General features: G+C 44.6%; 1 protein-coding gene across 1 annotated transcript in view; it reads left to right on the top strand.

Annotated features, from left to right (window-relative positions):
* The window catches only part of MAP9 (microtubule associated protein 9), an 84,740-nt gene extending 63,167 nt beyond the window's left edge, over positions 1 to 21,573 (top strand). Inside the window, exon 15 of the mRNA XM_031670048.2 lies at positions 21,492 to 21,573. The gene's annotated coding sequence lies outside the window, so the exon portion shown is untranslated. The remainder of the gene's footprint in view (positions 1 to 21,491) is intronic.
* The last annotated feature ends 259 nt before the right edge of the window (positions 21,574 to 21,832 follow it).

Genomic DNA, 21,832 nt, shown 5'->3' with positions numbered 1-21,832 from the left:
GGGTCTTTGTTTCTAGTTTTCCAATGCTGACCCCCCCCCATACATTTACTTTGCCCAAAAGCAAAGTTCCTGAGAAACCGTGTAAAACCACATTTCTGGAGCCCAAATCTTAGTACCATTGTCACGATATGTTTAGATGGGCTTTCCCTTTAGTTATGATTCATCTCTAGTCAGCAGGGACTTTAATCCATTCTCTACGCCTTAATTGGCAACATCATTCTGTCTACCTAAAACTTTTCCATCCTTCCAAGGCTTTTAAGACCCATGCTCTCTTCATGTACCCCTGTAGCCTCATCCCAAGCCACTCTCTGGTTCTCTGCTCCAGTCACATGGGCTTTTTCCAAGTTTCTTGAAAGTAGAGTGCCTCACTCCTTTCTTCCACAGGGCCTTTGCACATGCTGTTTCAGCTCTGCTCTGTTGCTCTTCCTTTTCAGGTGATCTCATTCAGCCCTAAGGTATTAAATATCATGGACATGCTGGCAAATTCCAGGTATGTCTCTCTAGCCCCAACCTCTACCCTGCAATACAGAATTGTATATATACATAGGCATAAACCTACATCTTCACTGGGATGTCTATTAGGAAACTCAGTAATGTGTCAAAAATAGCTTTTGTTTCCCTCTCCCAGCCTGGACCCTCTCTTCTCCAAGTTTTCATCTCTGTAAAAGATTTGTTCAGGCAGAAAATTCAGGTGTCATTTGTGATTTCTTTCCGTGTCCATCAGTGTCCCAGCAGGAAACATGGCACATTCAAATCAGGATAATTGAAGGTGGAGTTGTTTATAAAGGGACCAATTAGAAAGATGTGAATGAAGGAAACTTCTAGGAATAGCACAGGGACCCAGGGCTAGAAGCAGGAGAGCTGTTAATCCTAGGCTGAGGTGAGTGAAAAGAGAAAAGGTACTGGAACCCAGAAGGAGAGAACCGCATAGAGCAGGCCACCTTGGAGGACCGCTGAGGTCAGGGGCCATAGCCATCCCGAGGAAACTTTGCAAAGAAAGGGTGGGGAATAAATTCTAACTCTCATGCTTTATCTGATCTCTTGCTCCCTATTGGGACAGTGCTCGGCTTGAGAAGGAACCAAAAAAATGTTGTTGAATGAATGGATGGCAAGTCCTCCCCTGCTCCCCTTTACCTAGTTAAATTCTATACTTTCTTCAGAGCTCAGCTCAAATGTCCCTTCCTCCAGGAAGCCTTCCCTGACTCCCCCAGACTAGATCATACACCTCAATATACACTCCTCTGGCTTCCTTCACAGCCCTACCACCTGTTGTAATTATGTATCTGTGTGATTGTGTAGTTCGCATCTCAATTCATAGACCAGGCTGTAAGATCTGTGATGGCAGTGGCCATATTTGTCTTACTCTTCACCCATCCCCTTACTCAGCACAATGCCTGGCACACACACAAAGTGTTTGTGGGATGAAGAAATAATAAATGAACTTTCTGTAGCAGGTAGGTAATTTCCTGCAGATATCTCTTAGGGGGACCAAAGATGCTTTTGGAAAAGTCACTTCCCAATTAGACCACTCTGTAAACAGAGTTTCCCACTGGTTCATTTTTTAATATAGGCACACTTGGGCAGAGAAGGAATTAGTAGTGCAGCATTCTCAATGCTGTCCTGATTTCACCCTCTCAGAATTCCTTATGGGCTTTATTCTCTTGGGTTCAGAGAAGAATACCAATGTGGATATATATGCAGGCATTTGTCTTCCCAATGGCTTCCTGAGCAATGAAAAATGGAGATTCTTTCTCCTCCTTTCTATTTCAGATCCCCTACTCCATCTAAATCCACCAAAGACAGCAATACATCATTGATAACCAGAGGTGCTGGGTATGGTTGTGCAGGTCACTCACTGCTCAAGGGTGAGAGCTGAGTGGGTGTTGAAGTCCAGCCCATAATCTGCTTACCACCTGGATGGACTTGGAAAAAGGGCTCCTTTTCTTAATTTGCACAAAAGGTGATGTGGATTAGCAGTGGCCCTGAAAATAATAGTTGAGAACAAAGCTGGCTTGTGGTCAAAGAAATGGTAGCCAAAAAGCTTGGTAAATGTATTGCCACCAACTCATCGTAGCCATTGCTGCTTAAGAGTTTTCCCTGTGATTTTTTTAAATTGCAAGACTAATACCCATTTTTATAAGTAAATCCAGATCACAAAGTAGAGTAAAAAGTAAAAAACCAAAACTCCTACCACTCCTTTTAAACTCCACAAAGCTGATCACTAATAAGCATTTGCTTGATCTACTTCCAGATTTTTAAAATGTTTTTATAAACATATTTTTCTAGGTATACACATGTGCATTTGACATTCATAGTTTATATAAATGAGATAACACTAAGAATATTGTTCTACTCCTTGTCTTCATTAATATATCCTGTACATTTTTCTATGTCAGCACATAAGGACCTATCTCATTTCTTTTTCATGGTTGCATAGTATTCCATCGCATGGCTATAGCATAATTTATCTAGTGTCTGCAACTGATGGATATTTGGATTGTTTCTAATGTCTAGTTTTTATGAGCAATGATCTTATGTTCATCTTTGATACAGGTAGCCTTCTGTATCTATGGGTTATGCACCTACAGATTCAACCAAACTTGGATGGAAAATATTCTGAAAAAAAAAATTCCGGAAAGTTCCAAAAAAGCAAATCTTGAATTTGCTACATGCCAGCAACTATTTACATAGCATTTACATTGTATTTACAACTATTTCCATACCATTTACAACTATTTCCATCAGTAGTGTAAGTAATCTAGAGATGATTTAAAGTATATGGGAGGATGTGCATATGTTATATGCAAATACTGTGCCGTTTTATATAAGGGACTTGAGCATCTGTGGATTTCAGTGTCCTCAGGGTTCCTGGAACCAATCCTCTGTGAAAACTGAGGGATGACTGTATTTAAGTTTCAGTACATATGCAATTGCTTCTGTAGGATCTGTTTCCAAGAAGGGGATTGCTGGATCAAAGGGTGTGTATGTTTAAAATATTAGGTATTGCCAAGAGCCTTCTCAAGAGGTGGTATCTGTTTACTCATCCACCTGCAGGTAACCCAAAGCTTCCATCGCTTCGCTTCTGAGTTCTTGAACAGCACATGGAGTAAGAAGGTGTATTAGTTAGCTACTACACTGTAGCAAATGGCCCCAAAATTTAGTGGCTTAAAACAATCATTTATTTAGCTCGTGATTTTGTGTTGACAATCTAAGCTGGACTTAGTGGGTGGTTCTTCTGGTCTGGGCTCTGCTCAGCTGATCTTGACTGGGTTCTCACCTGTCTGTGGTCATCTGGGTGTTAGGTGATTTGGGACAGTCTTGGCTGGGGACGAATTATATCTGCCTTACCTAGTGTCTAGCCCTTTATTTCAACCTTGTTCTCAGAATGACATGTCCCAAGACAGAACAGAAGAACACAGTCTCTTGAAGCATAGGCTTGGCATTGGCATACCGTCTCTTCAACTCTGTTCTGTTGGCCGAAACAAGTCCCAAGGCCAGCCTAGATTTAAGGGCTGGGGGAGCAGACCCCACCTCTTGATGGGACGAGCTGCAAAGTCATGTTGCAAAGACATGGACACTGGGAGGGTATTAACTGAGACCATGAAGCAATTCATCAATCAAAGGGGAGATGTCCAAGTTTGATTGTTAAAAAAATCTTGGCATCAAGACACTGTTCTGATTTCTGAGCCACCAACCATGAGTCATTTATTTTCATGATTAGTGAATTGAAAAGGTAGTGGGTGGTTGTGTCTGACTTTGAAAAGTGGACATGGAAGCAGTTGGCAGGAGCCAATCGCTACTCTGACTCTTTGTATTAGTTAGAATGTAGGTTTTGCTGCTGTAATAAAGAGACCTGGAATAAGAAAACAAACGTTTATTTCCTTCTCAGTAAATGTCTGGGAATACAGTCCAGGATTGATGTGGTGGTTTTCCAGTCATAGGATCCCAGGCAGGCACCTTCTATTTTGTTGCTCTGCCATCCTCAAACTCATGGTATCGTTTCATGTCCTAAAATGGCTGTTCCAGTTCCTGCCATTCCATCTGCATTCCATCAGTAAGGAGGGAACAGAAGACGGGGGCATGCCTCTTCCTTTTAAAGGAACTACTCAAAATTGCATGCATCACTTCTGCTCACATCTCAGTGGCCAGGATTTATTCTCATGGCATATAGCTAGCTGCAACGGAAGGACAGTCTTTAGTTTGGGTGGCTATGTGCTCGGTTAAAATTCAAGGACTCTATTACTAAAAGAATGGAAGAATGGATATTAAGGGACACAGTTTGTGTTCTCTTGCATTTTCACCAGGCAGAACCGAGCTTTATGAAGAATTATCAGTTGATGGGCTAAAGACCAGAATGTAGCATGAGAGTCAGAGGCATTTTCTAGCCTACAAATTAGAGTGGCAGGGTATGAGAACACAGTCTTTGGAGGCTGATAGACTGGCTTTGCATTACTCAGGATTCGCCAGAAAAATAGACTCAATAAGAATCAATCTCTCTCTTTCTGTCTCTCTCTAAAGAGATATTTTTTTACTGTTAATTTGTAATTAATAAAATATATTAAAGGTCAGTTAAAACCTGGCACAAGTGTCTGAGAATATTGGGAACTGAGAATGGGGATCAGGTGAATAAACTAAGGTAGTGTTCCTTGTGGTTATGTAACATTTTCTTTTAAGCATTTTACATGGTGATAAGAAAAACCAAAAGTAGAGAAGGTAAGAGATTGTGTCTATGTGTGTCCGTTGGGAAGGACAGGGCAGGGGGAGGCAGGAAGGAAATCACTCACCAAGAGACCCAGAATGGGGAGTACGGGGGTTGAGGGAGAGAAATCAAATCATAATCTGATGTTAATATCTTGTTAAAAGACTTTCAAGAACAATCCAAAGCAGGGATGGTACATACCTAGCCCTTACTCCAGGAAGAAAGCCTGTTAGAAGCATGAACGTCTGAACAAAGGGAGGGGTGAGAAACAAGGAGGACTGAAGGGACATCAGGGCCAGGTTAGAGGAGAGAGAGAGAAGGGGGAGATTGGATGAGGCTTACCCACATAATGGAGGGTAATCTACTTTACTCAAAATCTACTGGTTTAAATGTTAATCACATCTAAAAAAATAACTTCACATAATATCTAGCCTAGAGTTTGATGACACAGACTGGGGCATCACAGCCAAGCTAAGTGGACACACAGAATGAGCCATCCCAGGTTTTAATACTCGGCCCGTCGGGTACCTCCTGTGCAAGCTCCCAGGGTTGTGGGGAGATGGCACGTGATGCCCCGGGAGTGCCTGGCACCAGGCCTGGCTCCCAGCATGCAGCAGGCGCTGTTGCTGCCCTGCCTGTCCCCTCCCGACCCGACCCTACCCTCCCCTCCCCTCGACACACTGAAGGCTGCTCATTGCAAACACCTGTGACTCTGCCTCTGGGCTGTCACCTGACCCTGGGGCATGCGCGCCCCTCCTCCGGGCAGGCTGGAAGTGCCCGGGAGTTAGTGCCCCTGGAGCAGCTCGAGGGTGACCAACCCTCTCTGTGTTCAGGACTGTCCCCCTTTTAGCACTGAAGTTCCTGCATCCTGAGAAACCTCTCCGTCCCAGAGCATCCCAGCTCGGGGGCACCTTTCAGCCTGGCTCCCAGGTGCCTTTGCAGCAGACCAGCCAGGAATGTGATGGCGCCGACGCCCCGCAGGTCAGTGATGGGGACTTGGTGAGGAAACACCCCGCTGCCTGAGGCCTTGGCTGGGGTCTCTTCACCGTGTGTCCTGTCCCCCGTCCCAGGTTTACCCAGCAGGAGTTGCCCGAGGAGCCCACAGCTCGTTCCACGGACCCTTTCCCAGCTTCCTTCCCGCTCCGTCTCTCTTCCCCTCCCACCAGCCGCCCCCTCCCCAGATAAAGCCCTGCAGCCTCGTCTTTATCTCAGACTGAACAATCTCAGACAGGGCGGTGGAACCATTATTACTACTAAACGCTTTCCTCTCCGTTCTCTCCTTTGATCCTCCCAGTGATGCTGTGAGGACCACGGCTGATGATTGTTGTTAGGTGTCTTATCATTTATGTACAGCGGCTGAGAATAATAAAGCTCAGAGACTCAGAGAGGCAGGCGGCTTGCTAATGACTGAAAAGTAACAGAAAGGAGCCACTGAGATTTGAACCAAGGCCTTCTCACCCCATGGGGCTCTACCCCCTCGTGTCACCCCTGGCTCCTTGAGCAGCTAATGAGTTTTGTTCACGTGGCCATCACCTGGCACGCACAGGTGTCTGACGGTGCTGGAAACCTCTTCTGTTGGATTTGGATTTGCAACAGCTCTGAGTGATGGTGGTTTGGGCTCTGCTACCCTACGGCTTTATTTCTGTCTAAAGGGGTCCCTGACACAGCTGAGTGAGGGGCTGTTTCTAGTTTCCTGAGTTATACCCACCCTCCCAGGCTACCTCCCCACGAGCATCTGGAGTTAGCGAGTGTATAGATTTGTCTCTGACCCTGTCCAGGAATCCATCAAGATTCCAGAATAAGAGTTTTCCTCTCACACTCCTGAGGATCAGCTATCTGAGTTTTTGTTTAAGCAGCAGCGGGATAATCTCTTATCTGATGGGCAATAAAAAGCAGGGGTTTCTTTGGGGGAAAAAAAAGACCCAATCAACATTCTCGCTCAGGGGCTCTCTATCCTCAGTTTCTTTTCAACATCACAAGAGAAAGTCAGAGCTGGCTTTTCAATTTTGTCGCAGCAACTGCAGACAAAAGAATTCTGAGCAGTAAGGTCCCATGGGGCAGCTTCTAAACCTGTAAAACAGTAAGCAATCTTTCTCTGGCTCCAATGAGATGGCATTTGCAGACGTGTCTTAGCTGAATCTCTCTCCCTTTCATCTCTGTCAAAGCTAAAACCGCACTGGGCAGGTTTCATGTGTCAAAAGTTTTATTATTTGGCACTAGAACTTGCTACTTCCCTGTTAAAGGAAAGAACTTTTTTTTTCCCCCCTGATGACTTATTTCTAGAATTTTCTCAAGAGACACCAACACCATGGTTTTTCTGAAGGGCTGAAGGCACCCTTTCATGTTTCTTGAAATTTCACAGAGAACCAAAATGTTAGAGAAAGTGTCAGAGGCACACTTGCCACCCCCAGAGTGTGTTTGTGGGGACTATAAACTTTATTCAGGTCAAGAGAACCAAAATTTATGTAACAGTTAACTCATGCCAGGATCTTTGCTCTCTCGCTGTTCAAAGCAAGCATATACAATACAGGTATGATTCTATCCATATTAGAGGGGAGAAAACTGAGGCTCAAGAGGTTTAAGTGACCTGTGCAAAGTCCTTCAGCAGGTAGAGGCAGAGATTTGAAAGCTCATTCAAATTTAATTGGAAAGGTGCTTTTGTATTGTTTTGTTTTCTGTTTTTGTTTTGCTGTGTTTTTTAAAAGCCTTGACCTCTGGGAGGCCTTGATTTTCAGCTCTGCCTCTATCTGTAGGGTTGAACTCTTGGTATTCATTGCCTTCTGTGACAAACTGCCTTCCTGAAAATCTTCTATTTTTCAGGATTGTATTAATCAGTGTGGGTGGTTGTATCAGTCAGTGTCCTATTAAGAAAACAGAAATGACTCTTAAGTATTTAAAGGAGGGAGAAATTAAGCGCAGGAACTGGTTAGACAGGTGGTGGTGAGGGAATAGGAGATCAGCAATAGCAGGAGGCCACTGCCGCCCCGGGACTGGAAGGGGGGGAGGGGGTCAGAAGCTTCCAGGAGCTGAGATCTCCCAGTGGAAGCTGCAGCCAGAAGGCCTGCCCAGCAGGCTCCGAAACCGTGGAGATGCCACTCCTCCCAGAGAAGCTGCTCGAGGCAAATGTCCCTGCTTTTCCTTCCCCCTGCCCTCTGATCTTTCCCGGGGCCTCCCTCTGGCAGAACCAACCTGATGCCAGTTAGCACGGGAGTCTGGGAAATGCCGTCCGTGTGACACAGAGTCAGGAAGGATGCTCGGAGGGCCAGCCGACCCAAGGCTGGTGCAGGCATCAACCGGATGTTCATCGACCAAACTCACCTTCCCTCCCACTTGCCTCATGACTTCATCCTGGCCGCATCTTCCTGTCTTCTTCTTTAATCCGTCAGCCCTCTGGGACAAGGGCTCTTGGCTGCTGCTTACCCATCAGAACTGCTCTGGGCTCTCTCCCTAAGCTGCTTCCTTGCTTCCTTCCCCAGCAGGGTTAAGCTCACAAATTAAACTGTAATTTTGATGTGACTTTATTTGATTTCAAAATTGGATTCTGGGCCCCAGGTAATAGCTTTAGACGCCAATAAGAATGTGACCGGGCCCTCCTTTCAAATGCTGCTTCCTTCCCTCCTGTGGGCTGACGGGAGCTCTTTGGAGGATATCTGAAGGTGTGGGAGGAAATTGTGCAGGGGAAGGGGCCCTTTCCTGGGAGCAGTAAATTATTCAGGTGCTCTGATGACCTGGAGACCACCGGGCCTGGCCCTCTCTCAGAGCATGCCGTCGGAGTGTTAATGACAGCTGGGAAAAATGAACTCCTCTGTGCAAATGTTGGGAGGCACATTCTGGTGTCTCTGTGAGCTGGTCTCAGAGGCTGGGGTGGACAGAAAGGGTGCAGCTGGAAATAGGATGACAATATTAGGGAAGGAGGCAGAGGAGGATCAAGGGGAGGAGGTGGCCGGAACCTCTCTGCCCTGCTGAGTGGCATGTCCCGCCCTCCACCCTCCTCACCAGCCTGGAATTTTTGGATTCCTCCTGCCTGGGTTTCTCCAGTTCAGTAGTAACCTCTGGCTGCAGTAAGGTCTGGTTTTCTGTGATAGAACTTTTTCATGGGCTCCTAAGAAGGCGCTTCAACTCTGATGGAAGAGCCCATGAAGTCAGGCACCCGGAAAAAGAGGAATTATGCCTAGCAGAGTAACCCCGTGGCTTCTGGAGGCTGACCTAGCAAAGCCCCCTTCGTGGGATGGCCCTTGCTTACAAGAGGAAGGAGGAATATGACCCAGCTCTCGTCAGGGAGGACAATGAAAATAAAAGCAAACCAAGCACAATGGGACCAGGCGTTGAGAGCACGGGCTTCGTCGTTACACGGTGTGGCACCTGCCGTTTCCTCCCTGAGTGATCTATAACCCCCTAAGCCTCAGTTTCCTCTTCTGTAAAATGGGAACAACAACAACCCCCACCTCGGGGAGTCCCGGCTTCAGCGGTGTGTGATGCTTACAAGGCACACAGCCCAGGGCCCGGCAGACAGCAAACTAGTCAAACGAGACAACCACTGTCCTTGGCATTAATTAAAGAAACTCAAGAACGAGTTTTTCTCTGCAAGTGACTGTGTCTTTCGTCGGGTTTTTCCTAATCAGAACCCAGAGCCAGAAATTGGAAATACAAGCGCAGCTATGAGGGTAAGAGGAAAGGATATTTGAAACTTGATCTGCTTTGGGTATCACTTGGCTCACTCTGCCGATAACGCAGAGATAACAAAATAAATGCGGTCGTCAACAGCAGCAACGAAAATCCATGCCACAGAGGGTTTTCTATCAGGAAAAAACACCTTTATTCCTTTCTGTTTGGACTCATCTCCTGTTCAGAGCTGTAAGGCTCTGGACATATAGTTATTTTCACCTGTTTTGCAGAACAGGCTGTAAGGAGGGAAGAAACAAGATGTGGGATTTAACAGCCTTTCAGCAAAAAATAATTGGGTGCTGACTCTGTATCAGGTGTGTGTTCAGATGCACGAGGCACCGATGGGACCCGGTGTCGCTGTACCATCTCCGTGTCTCCACTTTCACAGCCGACCGTCTGCTGAGGCAGCAGATCAGGAAACAGACTCTCAGCTCCGTGTGGTGGACTAGCCAAGGCCCTGCAGCCTGGGGGAGGGGGTCCCCGTCCCAGGCACACTAATGTCCTATTGCTGGTGCTTCTGGTGCCTTCTGTCTTGGGCTGCAACTTCTTCCACTTCCGTTCTTCTCTTTTTTTCAAACATTAGAAGGCCAATTTAATCTCCACCGAGAAGCCCGGCTCTCCTGCAGGCTGTAACCCGCTCGCCCGGTGCGGCGGGGCCCATTTTTTCTTGGAAGGTAGAGCTTCGTGGACGAGAAAGTCTTTTGCTGAGCCTGGCATCCTTTCGCTTATCAAACGGTTAATGAGGTCCAGCTCTGCCAGGGGCTTGGCATTCAAGGGCAGGGGCAAAGTGGACAGGGGTGCACTCTTGTGAAGCTCACAGTGCAACGAGGGCAGAGAGATGGACAAAACCCATGTAATAAACATATGCAGAATGCTGAGTGTGCTAAGTGTTGGGAAGGAAAAAAAGAAACCAAAAACAGTGTTTGTTAGAGACTGACAGTGGGTGGCAGGCTTTGGAGTGGGCCGTCTGGAAAGCCTGGGGTGCGACATTTCAGCCAAGCTGCGCAAGACAGGGGAAACCTGGCACTGGAAAAGCACTGTTCCAGGTAGGTGGGCAGTTAGAGGATGGGGAAAAAGTGCCTGTGGGGCTCGGTAACTCGAATTGGGGAGATGCGCCAGGTGAGGCTGGAGAGGTGGGTGGGGCCTCAAAGGCCGTGGTGGGCAGTTTGGATTTAATTTTTATTGGAGGGTTTTAGGTGGTTAAATAATATGCGCGATTTTGGTTCTTAGAAGATCCCTGTTGCTGCAGAGTGGAAATTTTCTTCCTGCAGCGTTTGGGTGATTAGGAAAAAAATGCTCATCTGTTATTAACAGCACTGGCAGCCCCTGCGTGTTCAGACTCACCGGCTGTGCCTCGAGCACTTGCTGTGTCCCAGCCACGCTGGGGTGGAGGCTTGTAGTTTACTTCCTTCCCTCCCTTTTCTTTCTCTTCCTTCCTTCCTTCTTTCCTTCCTCCCTTCCTCCCTTCCTTCCCTCCTTCCCCTTTCTTTCTTTCCTTGCTTCCTCCCTCCCTCCCTTCTCTCTCTCTCCTAAATTTAACTGCTTTATTGAAGTATGATTGACATACAAAAAGCCGTAAATATTTAATCTATACAACTTGGTGTTAAAATTTTGATGGACATTCCAAATTGCTCTCCCAAAACGCTGTTCTATTTTAGACTCCCACCAACAATATATGAGTGTCCATTTCTAATTACCCTCGTCGGTTCTGCAAAAGATCAACCTTCTTGCTAATCTGACAAAAAAGAAACTAATTTTGAGTCTTATTTGTTTGGTTATTGGGGAGGCTGAGTGTCTGTTCCTAAGTCTGTCATTTGTTTCTTCAGTCTCTACTGTCTGGCTCTTTTTTTTTCCTTGCTGATTTTCAGTTCTTTATATATTACGGATATTAACCCACTTTCTATCATGTACATTGTAAATATTCTTCTGGTGTGTCATTTGTCTTTTACTTTTCTCTTCAGTGTCGATATAAGCTGTACAGAAAAAAAATGATGTGTTCAAGTCTAAAAATATTTTGCTTCATGATTTCTGGTCTTAGTGTCCGGCTCCAGCACTCAGAAGAGCCCCCATGGGAACCCCATTTAGCTACAATCACTAACCCATGCCGCATTGCCAGGGGGAGTGAGAGAACTGACGGTGCTCTGGGTGAGGAAGCTGGGGGGTGACCTCTGGTTGGAAATAAAAGTCAAGAAAAGATCTTCCTTATAAATGCAAAACTTACTAAAGCCCCCTTTAGACTTTCTACTGCAGCCTCCTGGGTTAGAAGGCAAAGCTGGAAAAGGGCCATGAGAACCACCTGTGTCCACCAGGACAGGAAGGATGCCTTTGCTGGGAGGTGAAGGATGGCAGATTCTGGTTGCCCTTGGGGCCAGGAGACCTGGGCTTGGATCTGGGTATCTGAGGGACTCACTGTGTGCTCGGAGACACTGAGATTAAGGCAAGTCAGCCAGTGTGTGTTTGGTTGTCACCCTGCCTCTAACTGGCTGTGTGCTCTGGTACCATGAGCCTCTGGGAGCACGAGTGGGAGGGATAATGGTTCCCAATAAGTCGCAGTCACTGCTGCTCCTGTCCTTCTATTTTGCCACTGCTGGGAAGAAAGGAAGGTAGCAAATGGGAGTTCCTAATTCCTGCTCCTCTCAGGGGGATGCTCACTGGCCTGTATGGGGATGAAACTTTTCTGGACAACGTGGTCCCAACACCAGTTAGAGTCTAGCCTAGCTGCACGTACTAGAAAACCCAGTGTGTAGCTAAAACTAGAAGAAGGTGCACTAGTTATTTGTACTGTTCACTAAATATTCTTGGCTCTCTGCCTTCAAGACCCAGGGTAGAACCACTCTTCGCTACCCGTTTTGTAGTTGGGCATGACCATGTGACTTCTTTGGCCAATGAAATGTAGGTAGAAGGGACATATATGAACGCTGTAAAACCAAGGCAGGACTTGCCGTGTTCTCTCCTCCCCTCCACGTGGTGACCAGTCATGCTCCAGACGGTGGCTGAATCTTGTCTCTGTTTTCTGTCCTGCGATCTTGAACTTGGTCTTTCCCCTTCTGTTTCTCCAGACTGACCCTTCTGTTTGTTGACAATCTCCCTGGCTCTACAGAGTGGCTTCCAAGTCTGGAAACACGACGTAAATGATATGTTGATATTCCATTGCTATAGATGATAACCTTATAGGTGGACACTTTTGGACATTATGGATGAAGATTCCACCTTCATTCTTTGATGTTCTAAATTTTTCCTTCCTTCCTTCCAAAAATAAACAAGTTATTACTATTTTTATTATTCTTCAAAGTGTATTATTAAGTGACCTGCATGCCTCCAGCCTCACAGATCTGTGACAACACCACGATTACACTTTTTCTGCACACTCATTGTTGAGTGAGTCACCACTTGGTTAATTGCCAGAAACTGATGTCCTTTGAGGGGTCTCCTAGCCTTGTCTGGTGTTTCCCAGAGCACGTCTAAAACGTATCCGGCAAGTCTTTCCAGCCTCGGAGCTGGCTGCTGACCCTCATCAAATAGCCATTCCCTGGGATACACTGTCTGTGCCAGCAATGATGTGGCTTGTCTTGGACCTCTTTCGCTTTGGAGAGTTTCCTCAAATGCCTGGTGATCTTTGGCCCCTTCCCCATACTTAGAGAGAGTCGTAGTCAAGTGGCAGCTTTTGTTTTGAGTATTTGACCGGGGAGTCCCCGAATGCAGGGCATGGAGGATGTTCTCAGAGGCCACTGTATATTCTTCAGAGAAGAAAATTCCAATCTCCTGTCCACGTTCTCTGAGCCGGAGTCGGGGAGTGTGTGGAGGAAAGGGAATTAGACTTCCAGTGAACCGCTTTTTCCAGGTTGCTGTCTTGCTCCTCAGTAAATCTGGTCTCATAGTTTGGAGTCTTTCTTGGGGTTTTGTGGGGCAACTGGCTCTGAATTCCTTAATTCCCTCCCTCCCTGATTACTGCAAACTGGCTGCTTCTGACTGCTCTGTCAGCTTCTCCCATCGTGAACGGTGGGGGCAGTGGTGAACAGGAGAGCCCCTGCCCTGTTACTTAGATTCAGCCTGGCGTTGCCAGATGGCTGTATGAACCCAGGACTGTTGCAGCATCAGATTTTTTAAAGAGAAGTTGAGAATCTGGAATGTGGAGTTAAATCTCTTGGTTTGTGAACATTGACAACAAATTCCAAAGTAAAGTGCTACGTGTAAGAGCGAACTAAAACACACATGGCCACCAAATTCAACTACCCAGAGTGCTGGCTTCTAAGCTTGAATTTGGAGTTTGGGCTTTTCATTGGGAAATTTGATATTTGATGATTTTCAGTTGCAAGAGGGAAACCTGCACTAATTTCGGTCAGACAATTGTCAGCTTCATTCTTAAAACTACCCTTTGAAATTGGTCAGGACAAAGATGAGAAAACAAAACGATCTTTTGAACATGAGCAATAACAGGGAGGCACAGCCAGCTTGAGTGGATGCTGGCCCCTGTCCTGGGCCTTTCAAAGTCACTTCGGGACACGGAGAAAGCAAGTGCGGGGAGATGAGGGGGAGAATTGATCACTTGTGTTGCTGAAAATAAACATCCTTACGACAGAGCTGTACAAGCAAATAAGGTAATAAAACAGAAAGCTCAAAGGTCAGGTTTTTTGGGGATAAGGTTAATGTCTTGGGACTATTACGCCACAGAGAAACTTGGATCTTAACTTGTGGGTGTCATGCATTTTGTAAAAGAGGAGACTCATGCCTTTCTGAAACGTGGAGAGGGGACGTTTTCCTTTAGAATATTTAGTTTTCTTCCCAAAATATGAGGAGCGCTTATACCACAGGGGGATTTGCCCCATCTAATTGTATAAATTGTCATTCTCTTTATTTATTCTGCCATTCAGGTAACAAGTATTACTTGTAATAAAGTAGTGTTGCAAGACATGGTTAAGCATAAAAAGAAAATATAAACCATCCATAACCTTAGCTCCAAGGGACAATCATTTTTTAAAGAAAAGTGTCAAACATATCCATCAGAATTTGTCCTGTGTGTGTCAGGGGCCACAGTGAGCTCTGGGAAGCTTTAGATGGTATCTGATTAGAGGACCCAGGGATACCTGAAGCCGGTCTTCATTCAGCCGCCCCTTTTCTCCCAAGGCCCCGGGTGGAAATAAAGGCGCATAAGACAGAAGGGGAGAGGGAATGAGGTGATATTTTATTATTAGCTGGGCTTGGGCTGAAAACCCAGTGCTGGTCTCTTTGGTCAGTGGGCTGGACCCGTGGTTTATTACCAGGGCTTCTTAAGGGATCTTCGTCCTTCTCCAAGCCCAGTATGAGTCCTGGAATCTTATACCTCTCTGACCACATGGGACAAGTGGTTGGAGGGAGGGGAATCCACGGATGTAAGAGGAAGACATAAGAAGCACACACCTCTCCCGGCAGAGCTCCCTGCCCATGGCGGGTGAACGTGGGCCCATCCGTGTCCTGGGATCCAACCCAGCGAGATCGGCGTTCCTCTTGGGTTCTTCACTGCTCACCTGTCATAAAGGCCTGGCTTCTCCAGGTTTGAAATGACTTGTAGAAACTTTCCTCCCAGCTGCCATCATTTATCACTTCTGCCAAAGGCCCGCCCTTGCACCTGGGGCAAGTTCACCTTTCATACCTTGGCCTGCAAGGCTGCGTGTGATTTGGTCTTTTCCCACCAATCTGACCTCAACCCCTTCCCGTCGCTCACTCTGCTCCAGCCACCCATCTGTTCTCTCTTCAGTCCCTTTTACTTACTCCTTCCTCTGTATAAAATGTTTGCTCCCCCTACCCTGCCACCATCTCTGCATGGCTGGCCCCTTCTGATCTTTCAGGTTTCTACTTAAGCCAGAGGTGCCTTCCCTGACTCTCTTTTCTAATGATTCCCCCCACCTCACTCCCCATCATCTCATCAACTAATTTTTTTTTTAAATTGAGGTATAGTCAGTTTACCATGTTGTGTCAGTTTCTGGTGCACAGCACTGTGCTTCAGTCATACACGAATATACATACATTCATTTTCATATTCTTTTTCACCGTAAGCTACTACAAGATATTGACTGTTTCCCTGTGCTGTACAGTATACTTCATCAGCTAGTTTTATGTTTTCAAAGCTCTCAGTGCCAACTGAAAAACATCATGCGTATTTATTTAGTTGTTAACTTGCTAATTGTCAGTCTGCCTCCTAAAGTGTAAGTTCCAGGAGAGCAGGAACCAGATCGTTCTCATTAGATGCTGTGTCCCCAGCACCTAGAAGAGATGCAGCACCTTGCCCTGGGTCTCCACGGGAGAAGATGCACAGTGAATATTTGCTGACCGAAGGCCAGGAGTCCTGCAGTGGCCTCCTAACGGGTATCCAATCTGCCCTGCACACGCTTACAGCAAAACTCCCCTTGAGGCTGAAGGTGTTTCATTAGCTGGTCAACACACATGCCTTTGTTAGCACTGCAGCCCCTCTTAGCGTGGCGGCTGCCTTGTCCGGACACTGGAAGTCCAGGCTCTTCTTTGCCTACAATTCTCTTCCATGACTCCTCGTCATCTTCCTCCCAAGACTCCCTGACTCCCATCTCCGGCTTGTTGGGCCTTGAGCATTTGGTGGAATTTAGTGGGAGGACCCAGGGCCTGCTTGAATCCTACTTGGCCCAGCCACTCCGCCTCTGAACTGCAGTTTTACACATACAAGGCTCGGTGGCAAATGGGAAGTTGAAGCTCCATTTGGTTATTAGTTGGCAAGCACCCCATCCCCGTGCAGGGTTGTCAGGCAAGTAAGTTAGTCCCAAAGCCTGTGTAGGAGCTCTTCTTTCCTCCAAGGGACAGCGTTAGCCCGGGCTGACCAGCATACTAGATGAGCAGGCAGCAGCACCAAGGGGAAGGAAGAGGTGGCAGAGAGCGAGAAAGAGCGAGCATGAGCGTGCGTGCGCGCCACGCCACAGGAGTGAGTGACCTAGGAAAGCACAGAGATGCAGTTCACTAGCAAAAGTGGCCCCGGCAGCATCCTGGGCTCTGATGAGCCCTCAGGTCAGAGCCACTCCCGTGTGAGCTTCCGAGAAATGTCCTCTTTCCTACACTCAGCATCCCCAGGACAAGCCGTTCCCACCCCTGGATCCCCTCCTGCTCATTCTCTTTGCTTGAACTGGTCTCACCTGCCATGAAACCCTCCTAGAGAATTACTTTCAATTTCAGACAGACTGCTTCATTTTTCTCAGCCTCAGTCGCCTCATGCACAGAATGGGAGGTAATGCCAGCCCGTGGGGCTTTTGTTGGAATGTGTGAGTGAAGATTAAATGAGGAAAAGTATCTGAAATATCTGGCACCATCCATGAAATTCAGAAGTCACTCCATCTTGGCTGTTGCCTTCTGAATTCTCACACCCGAGCAGTTTGTTGGAAGTTTTAGATGCAGTTTGGGAATGAACGCCATAGCAGAGTTGTTTCATAAAATGCGGGACTTCCAGTTACATTTGAATTTCAGATACACAATGAATAAATTTTAGTATGTCCCAAATATTGCATAGGTTATTTTATAGAAAAGAACCCCAACTCGATTCCTTGTTTATCTGAAATCCAGTGTTGACTGGGCATCCTGCGTTTTTAATCCAAAGATAAGATTTGGGGATGTATGTTCTTAAGATAAGTGGTGTTGCTTTTGAGGTATGTTCTGTTCCAAATCTGTGGGACTGGGTGACTCGCCAAACCCTCTTCCATTTTGGGACTTCATTAGAAAAGGGAAATAGTTTTGGAAGGAAGAAAGAATGAAGTGTGTTCATCCCAGAGTAACAATTTAATCCTTGTTTAAAAAGTGGGGCAACTGACAGGTATATACAGAATAGATAAACAAGTTTATACTGTATACACAGGGAAATATATTCAAGATCTTACAGTAGCTCACGGTGAAAAAGCCCAATTTGAAAATGAATATATGTGTGTTCATGTATGACTGAACACCAGCAATTGACACAACATTGTAAACTGACTGTAACTCAATAAAAAAAAAATTGAGGCTATTGCCTATCCAGAATAATGTAGGTCATCTCGGAAGTTGATCAATAAAGGCGCAAGTGTTGTAGCTTTGCAGGGAAATCGATTTTTGAGAGAAAAGAACGAACGTGGGTCTTGGACCAAATTCTGATTCTTACCTCTGTCAATGGTCAGACTTTGCTGTTTGGCTCTGTCTTTGATATTTATCGTCTCATCTCACTTGCATGTAATCTTGGGAGGCAGTGGGCGCATCCCCATTTTATGGGGTCGTAGAGGTTAATAAACTGGCCCAAAGACACCCAGGCACTGCTCCTTCGTGGCGGATTTGCTACGTACAAAGGACTGAGCGTATTCCACCTGTGCATTACCCCTCTAGTTATACCTCAGCCCGTGAGACCTGTACTGTGACCGTGGCCTTTTCATAGACGAGCGAGCAGAGGCTCGAACTGCAATGGAGAGGTAGCCTCAGGTGCGTCTGACTTAGAAACGCAGGCTCTTAATTGTTGGGCTGTGCTGACTTCTCATCCCTGCTCTTCTGACTCCAAGAGCAGTGTTCCTTGTCCTCTGTATCCAGAGATGACAACTGAATCAGAATGAACTGGGTTCTGGTAAAACTCCAGGAAAAGGGGAGAATTCCATTGAAAAGATCTGCTGCTCTGAATAACTGAAGTTATTTTTCCTTTATTCTCTTTTTGCCCCCCACCCCGCCCCCTTCCCGCCCCAATCTCTGTCGCTATCTCTTTCAGCATCCAAATAATTAGGGAGAAAATCGGTGGGATTGGGTCAGAGCATTTTATGTCATACCCTTTGGTCTTGTTTGCACGTTTTATGCTAAGTATGCTTACTCTTTATAATGTTAATAGTAACAGTGATACTGTGTAGGATTTTAAAAAGTGTTACATGAGCACATCTATGAAAAATCTACAATTAGCATCATACTTAATAGTGAACAACTGAAAAGCTTTCCCCCTAAAATGAGAACAGAGCAAGGCTGTCCCCTTTCAACCATTTCTATTCAACATCATATTTGGGGTCCTAGCCACGGCCATGAGGCAAAGAAAAAGGGGTACGGTTTGGAAAGGAAGAAATGAAACTGCCTTTATTTTCAGGCAGTATGCTCACGTGTACAGAAAATCTCAAAGAATCTATTTTAAAACTATTAGGATGCATAAGAGAATTTAGCAAGTTTGCAGAATACAAGGTTAATATAAAAATGTAGTTGTGCTGTTGTACGCTAACAATAAATAATTGTAAAATAAAAAATTTAAAACAGTATTTAAAACATGAATTGCTTAGGGGTAGATTTAACAAAATATGTGTAAAACCTACCTTCTACTGAAAATGACAAACCATTGCTGAGAGAAATGACGGAAAATTGAAATAAATGCAGAAATATTTCATCTCATGGATTGGAAGACTCAATACTGTTGAGAAGTCAAGCCTCTCCAAACTGATCTATAGACTTGAAAGTAATCTCATTCAAAATCCAAGCAGCCTTCTGTTTTAGAAATTGACAAACTAATTCTAAAAACCACATGGAAGTGTAAAGATTCCAGAATAATCAAAAGACTTGAAAAGAACAAGGTCAGGGGACTCAGACTACCTGATTTGAAGACTTAGTAATGCTACAGTAGTCAATACACTGTGATATTTGCAAAAGAATAGAAAAATAGACATAGACAGAATGGAGCAGAAAGCTGATGAATAGACGCATGCATGTGTGGTCAATTTTTAATGAAGGTGCCAAGACAATTCAATAAAGAATCGTCTTTTCAACAAATTGTGCTGGGATGATTGGATATCCACGTGAAAACAAATGAACCCAACCTGGTCATCACACTGTATGCAAATACTGACTTGCAATGGACCACAGACCTCAGTGTAAAACCCAGAGCTATAAAACATCTTGTAAAACACAGGAGAAAAATCTTTGTGACCTTGAGTTGGGCAAAGATTTCTTAGAAAGGACAAAAAAAGCATAAACCATGAAACTTTGATAAATTTGAATTCATAAATGTAGATCTTTTACGCTTTGAAAGACACTGTTAAGAAAATGAGAAGACAAGCCACAGACTGTAAAACTCTTTGCAAAACACACATATATGTATATGTATATGTATGTACATCTATATAATCCCACCGTACAATAGTAGGAAACCAAACAAGCCAATTAAAAATGGGTGAAGTCAGAAAGAGAAAGAAAAATACCATATGATGTCACTCATATGTGTAATTAAAAAAAAAAATAAGATAAAAGAGGACCCTAATGAACTCGTCTACAAAACAGAAACAGCCTCCCATACCTAGTAAACAATCTTATGGTTACCAGAGGAAAGGGGGTGGGAAGGGATAAATTTGGGAGTTTGAGATTTGCAACTGTTAACCACTCTATGTAAGAATAGATTAAAAAATAAATGTCTTCTATATAGCACAGGGAACTATATTCAATAGCTTGTGATAACCTTTAATGAAAAAGAATATGAATACAAATATATGTATATATATGCTTGACTGGGACATTATGTTGTACACCAGAATTTGACACATTGTAAATGACCATACTTCAGTTTAAAAAAAAATAGGCAAAATATTTCAACAGATGCTTCTCCAAGGAGGAAATAAGGTGTCACATAAACACATCACTCATCATTAGAGAAATGCAAATGAAAACCAAAGTGAGATACCGCTACACACCTACTGGAATGGCTGTTTCTCTCTCTTTTTTTTTAATATTCTTGCTGCATATAGAATTCTGGGTTGACATTTATTCAGCACTTTAAAAATGTCAGTTCATTGTCTTCTTTTTTTTTTTCTTCTTTTTTGGGTGGGGAGGTAATTTGTTTTATTTATTTATTCATTTATTTTTAATGGAGGTACTGGAGATTGAACCTAGGACCTCATGCATGCTAAGCATGTGCTCTACCACTTAAGCTATACCCTCCCCCTGGAATGGCTTTTTTAAATAGATAATTAATACTAGATATTGGTGGTGATATAAAGCTACTGGAATTCTCATACATTACCGAAGTGGTATAGCCACTTGAAAAACAGTGTAGCAGTAGCAGTCTCTTATGAAGTACAATGTAGTGTTACCTTGTGACCCAGCAGTCACCCATCTAGGTTATTTATCCAAGAAAAATGAAATCATACAACCAGATCTGTATGGGGATGTGTATAGCAGCTTTACTTACAATTACCCCAAACTGAAAACAACCCAAAAGTTTGTCAATAGGTGAATGGATAAATAAACAGGGCTACATCTGTACGATGGAATACTACCGAGTGAAAAAAGGAATGAGCTACTTACACACACGACAGCATGATGCATTTCAAGAACATGGCATCAAGTAAAAGAAGCCAGACAGAAAAGAATACAATTCCATTGTTATGAAACTATAGAAAAAGCAATACTAATCTCTAATGACAGAAGGCAGACTAGTGACTGCCTGGTGGGTTTGACTATAAGGAGATAGAACTTTTAGGGGTTAATAAAAGTCTTCTCTATTCAGCTGGGGGTGTGGTTATACTTGTCAAAACTCACCAAACTGTACACTTAAAATCTACTCATTTTACTGTGTGCAAGTTATATCTCAATAAAGTCCATATAAAAAAAGTGAAAAATAAAAAATCCTGTATGCACTAAAGAAAATCTATATACACTTCCAGCAGCTGGTGGGTTTTCTGGCTTTTTGTTACTAGGGGTTCCAGAAATTAATTTAACAATGATTTTTACTTGATGAATGAATATCTTACTCGTTTCATTATCCCCAGTGCCTAGCAATAACCCTGGCAATAGCTAAGAAGAGTCAATAAATCTTTGTTGAATGAACATTACCCCTGTTGAGGCTTTTAAAGCGTCCATTTACCTAAATGAATACATCTTTAATGAGCTACTAATATGATGATTTACTTTTTAGGCGTCATAGATTGGCAAAGGAGAGGAGAGTTTTCATCAAAGCACATTTTCTATCCATACTTGGACCCTTGCAGTAGGTTGAATAGTGGCTCCAAAAGACACATTGAAGTCTTTATCCCTCATACCTGTCAGTGTGAACTTATTTGGAAATAGGATCTTTGCAGACGTAATTAAGGATCTTAAGATGAGATCGTTCTGGATATGAGGCAGACCCTGAATCCAGTGACTGGTGTTCTCTCAAAAGGCTGGGGAATTCGAATCACACCTCAGAGACACAGAGGGAGACAACCATGTGAAGACAGAGGCAGAGATTGGGGTGATGTGTCCACAAGCCAAGGAACACCAAGGATTACCAACAGCCAACAAAGCCAGGAGAGAGGCATGGGATGGAGTCTTCCTCAGCGCCCCCAGAGGAAACCAACCTTGGAAACACCTTGATTGCAGACTTCTCGCCTCCAGAACTGTGAGAGAATAAACTTCTGTTGTTTTAAGCCACCAAGTTTGTGCTCATTCATACAGCAGCCCCAGGAAACTAATATGACTCTTAAATCAGAAACTCCTATTAAAATTTCTCCTATTCTCATA

The sequence above is a fragment of the Vicugna pacos genome, chromosome 32 (genome assembly GCF_048564905.1).
Source record: "Vicugna pacos chromosome 32, VicPac4, whole genome shotgun sequence".
Taxonomy (NCBI): domain Eukaryota; kingdom Metazoa; phylum Chordata; class Mammalia; order Artiodactyla; family Camelidae; genus Vicugna; species Vicugna pacos.
Note: the sequence above shows the minus strand (reverse complement) of the source record. Positions and strands in the feature narration are given on the sequence as shown.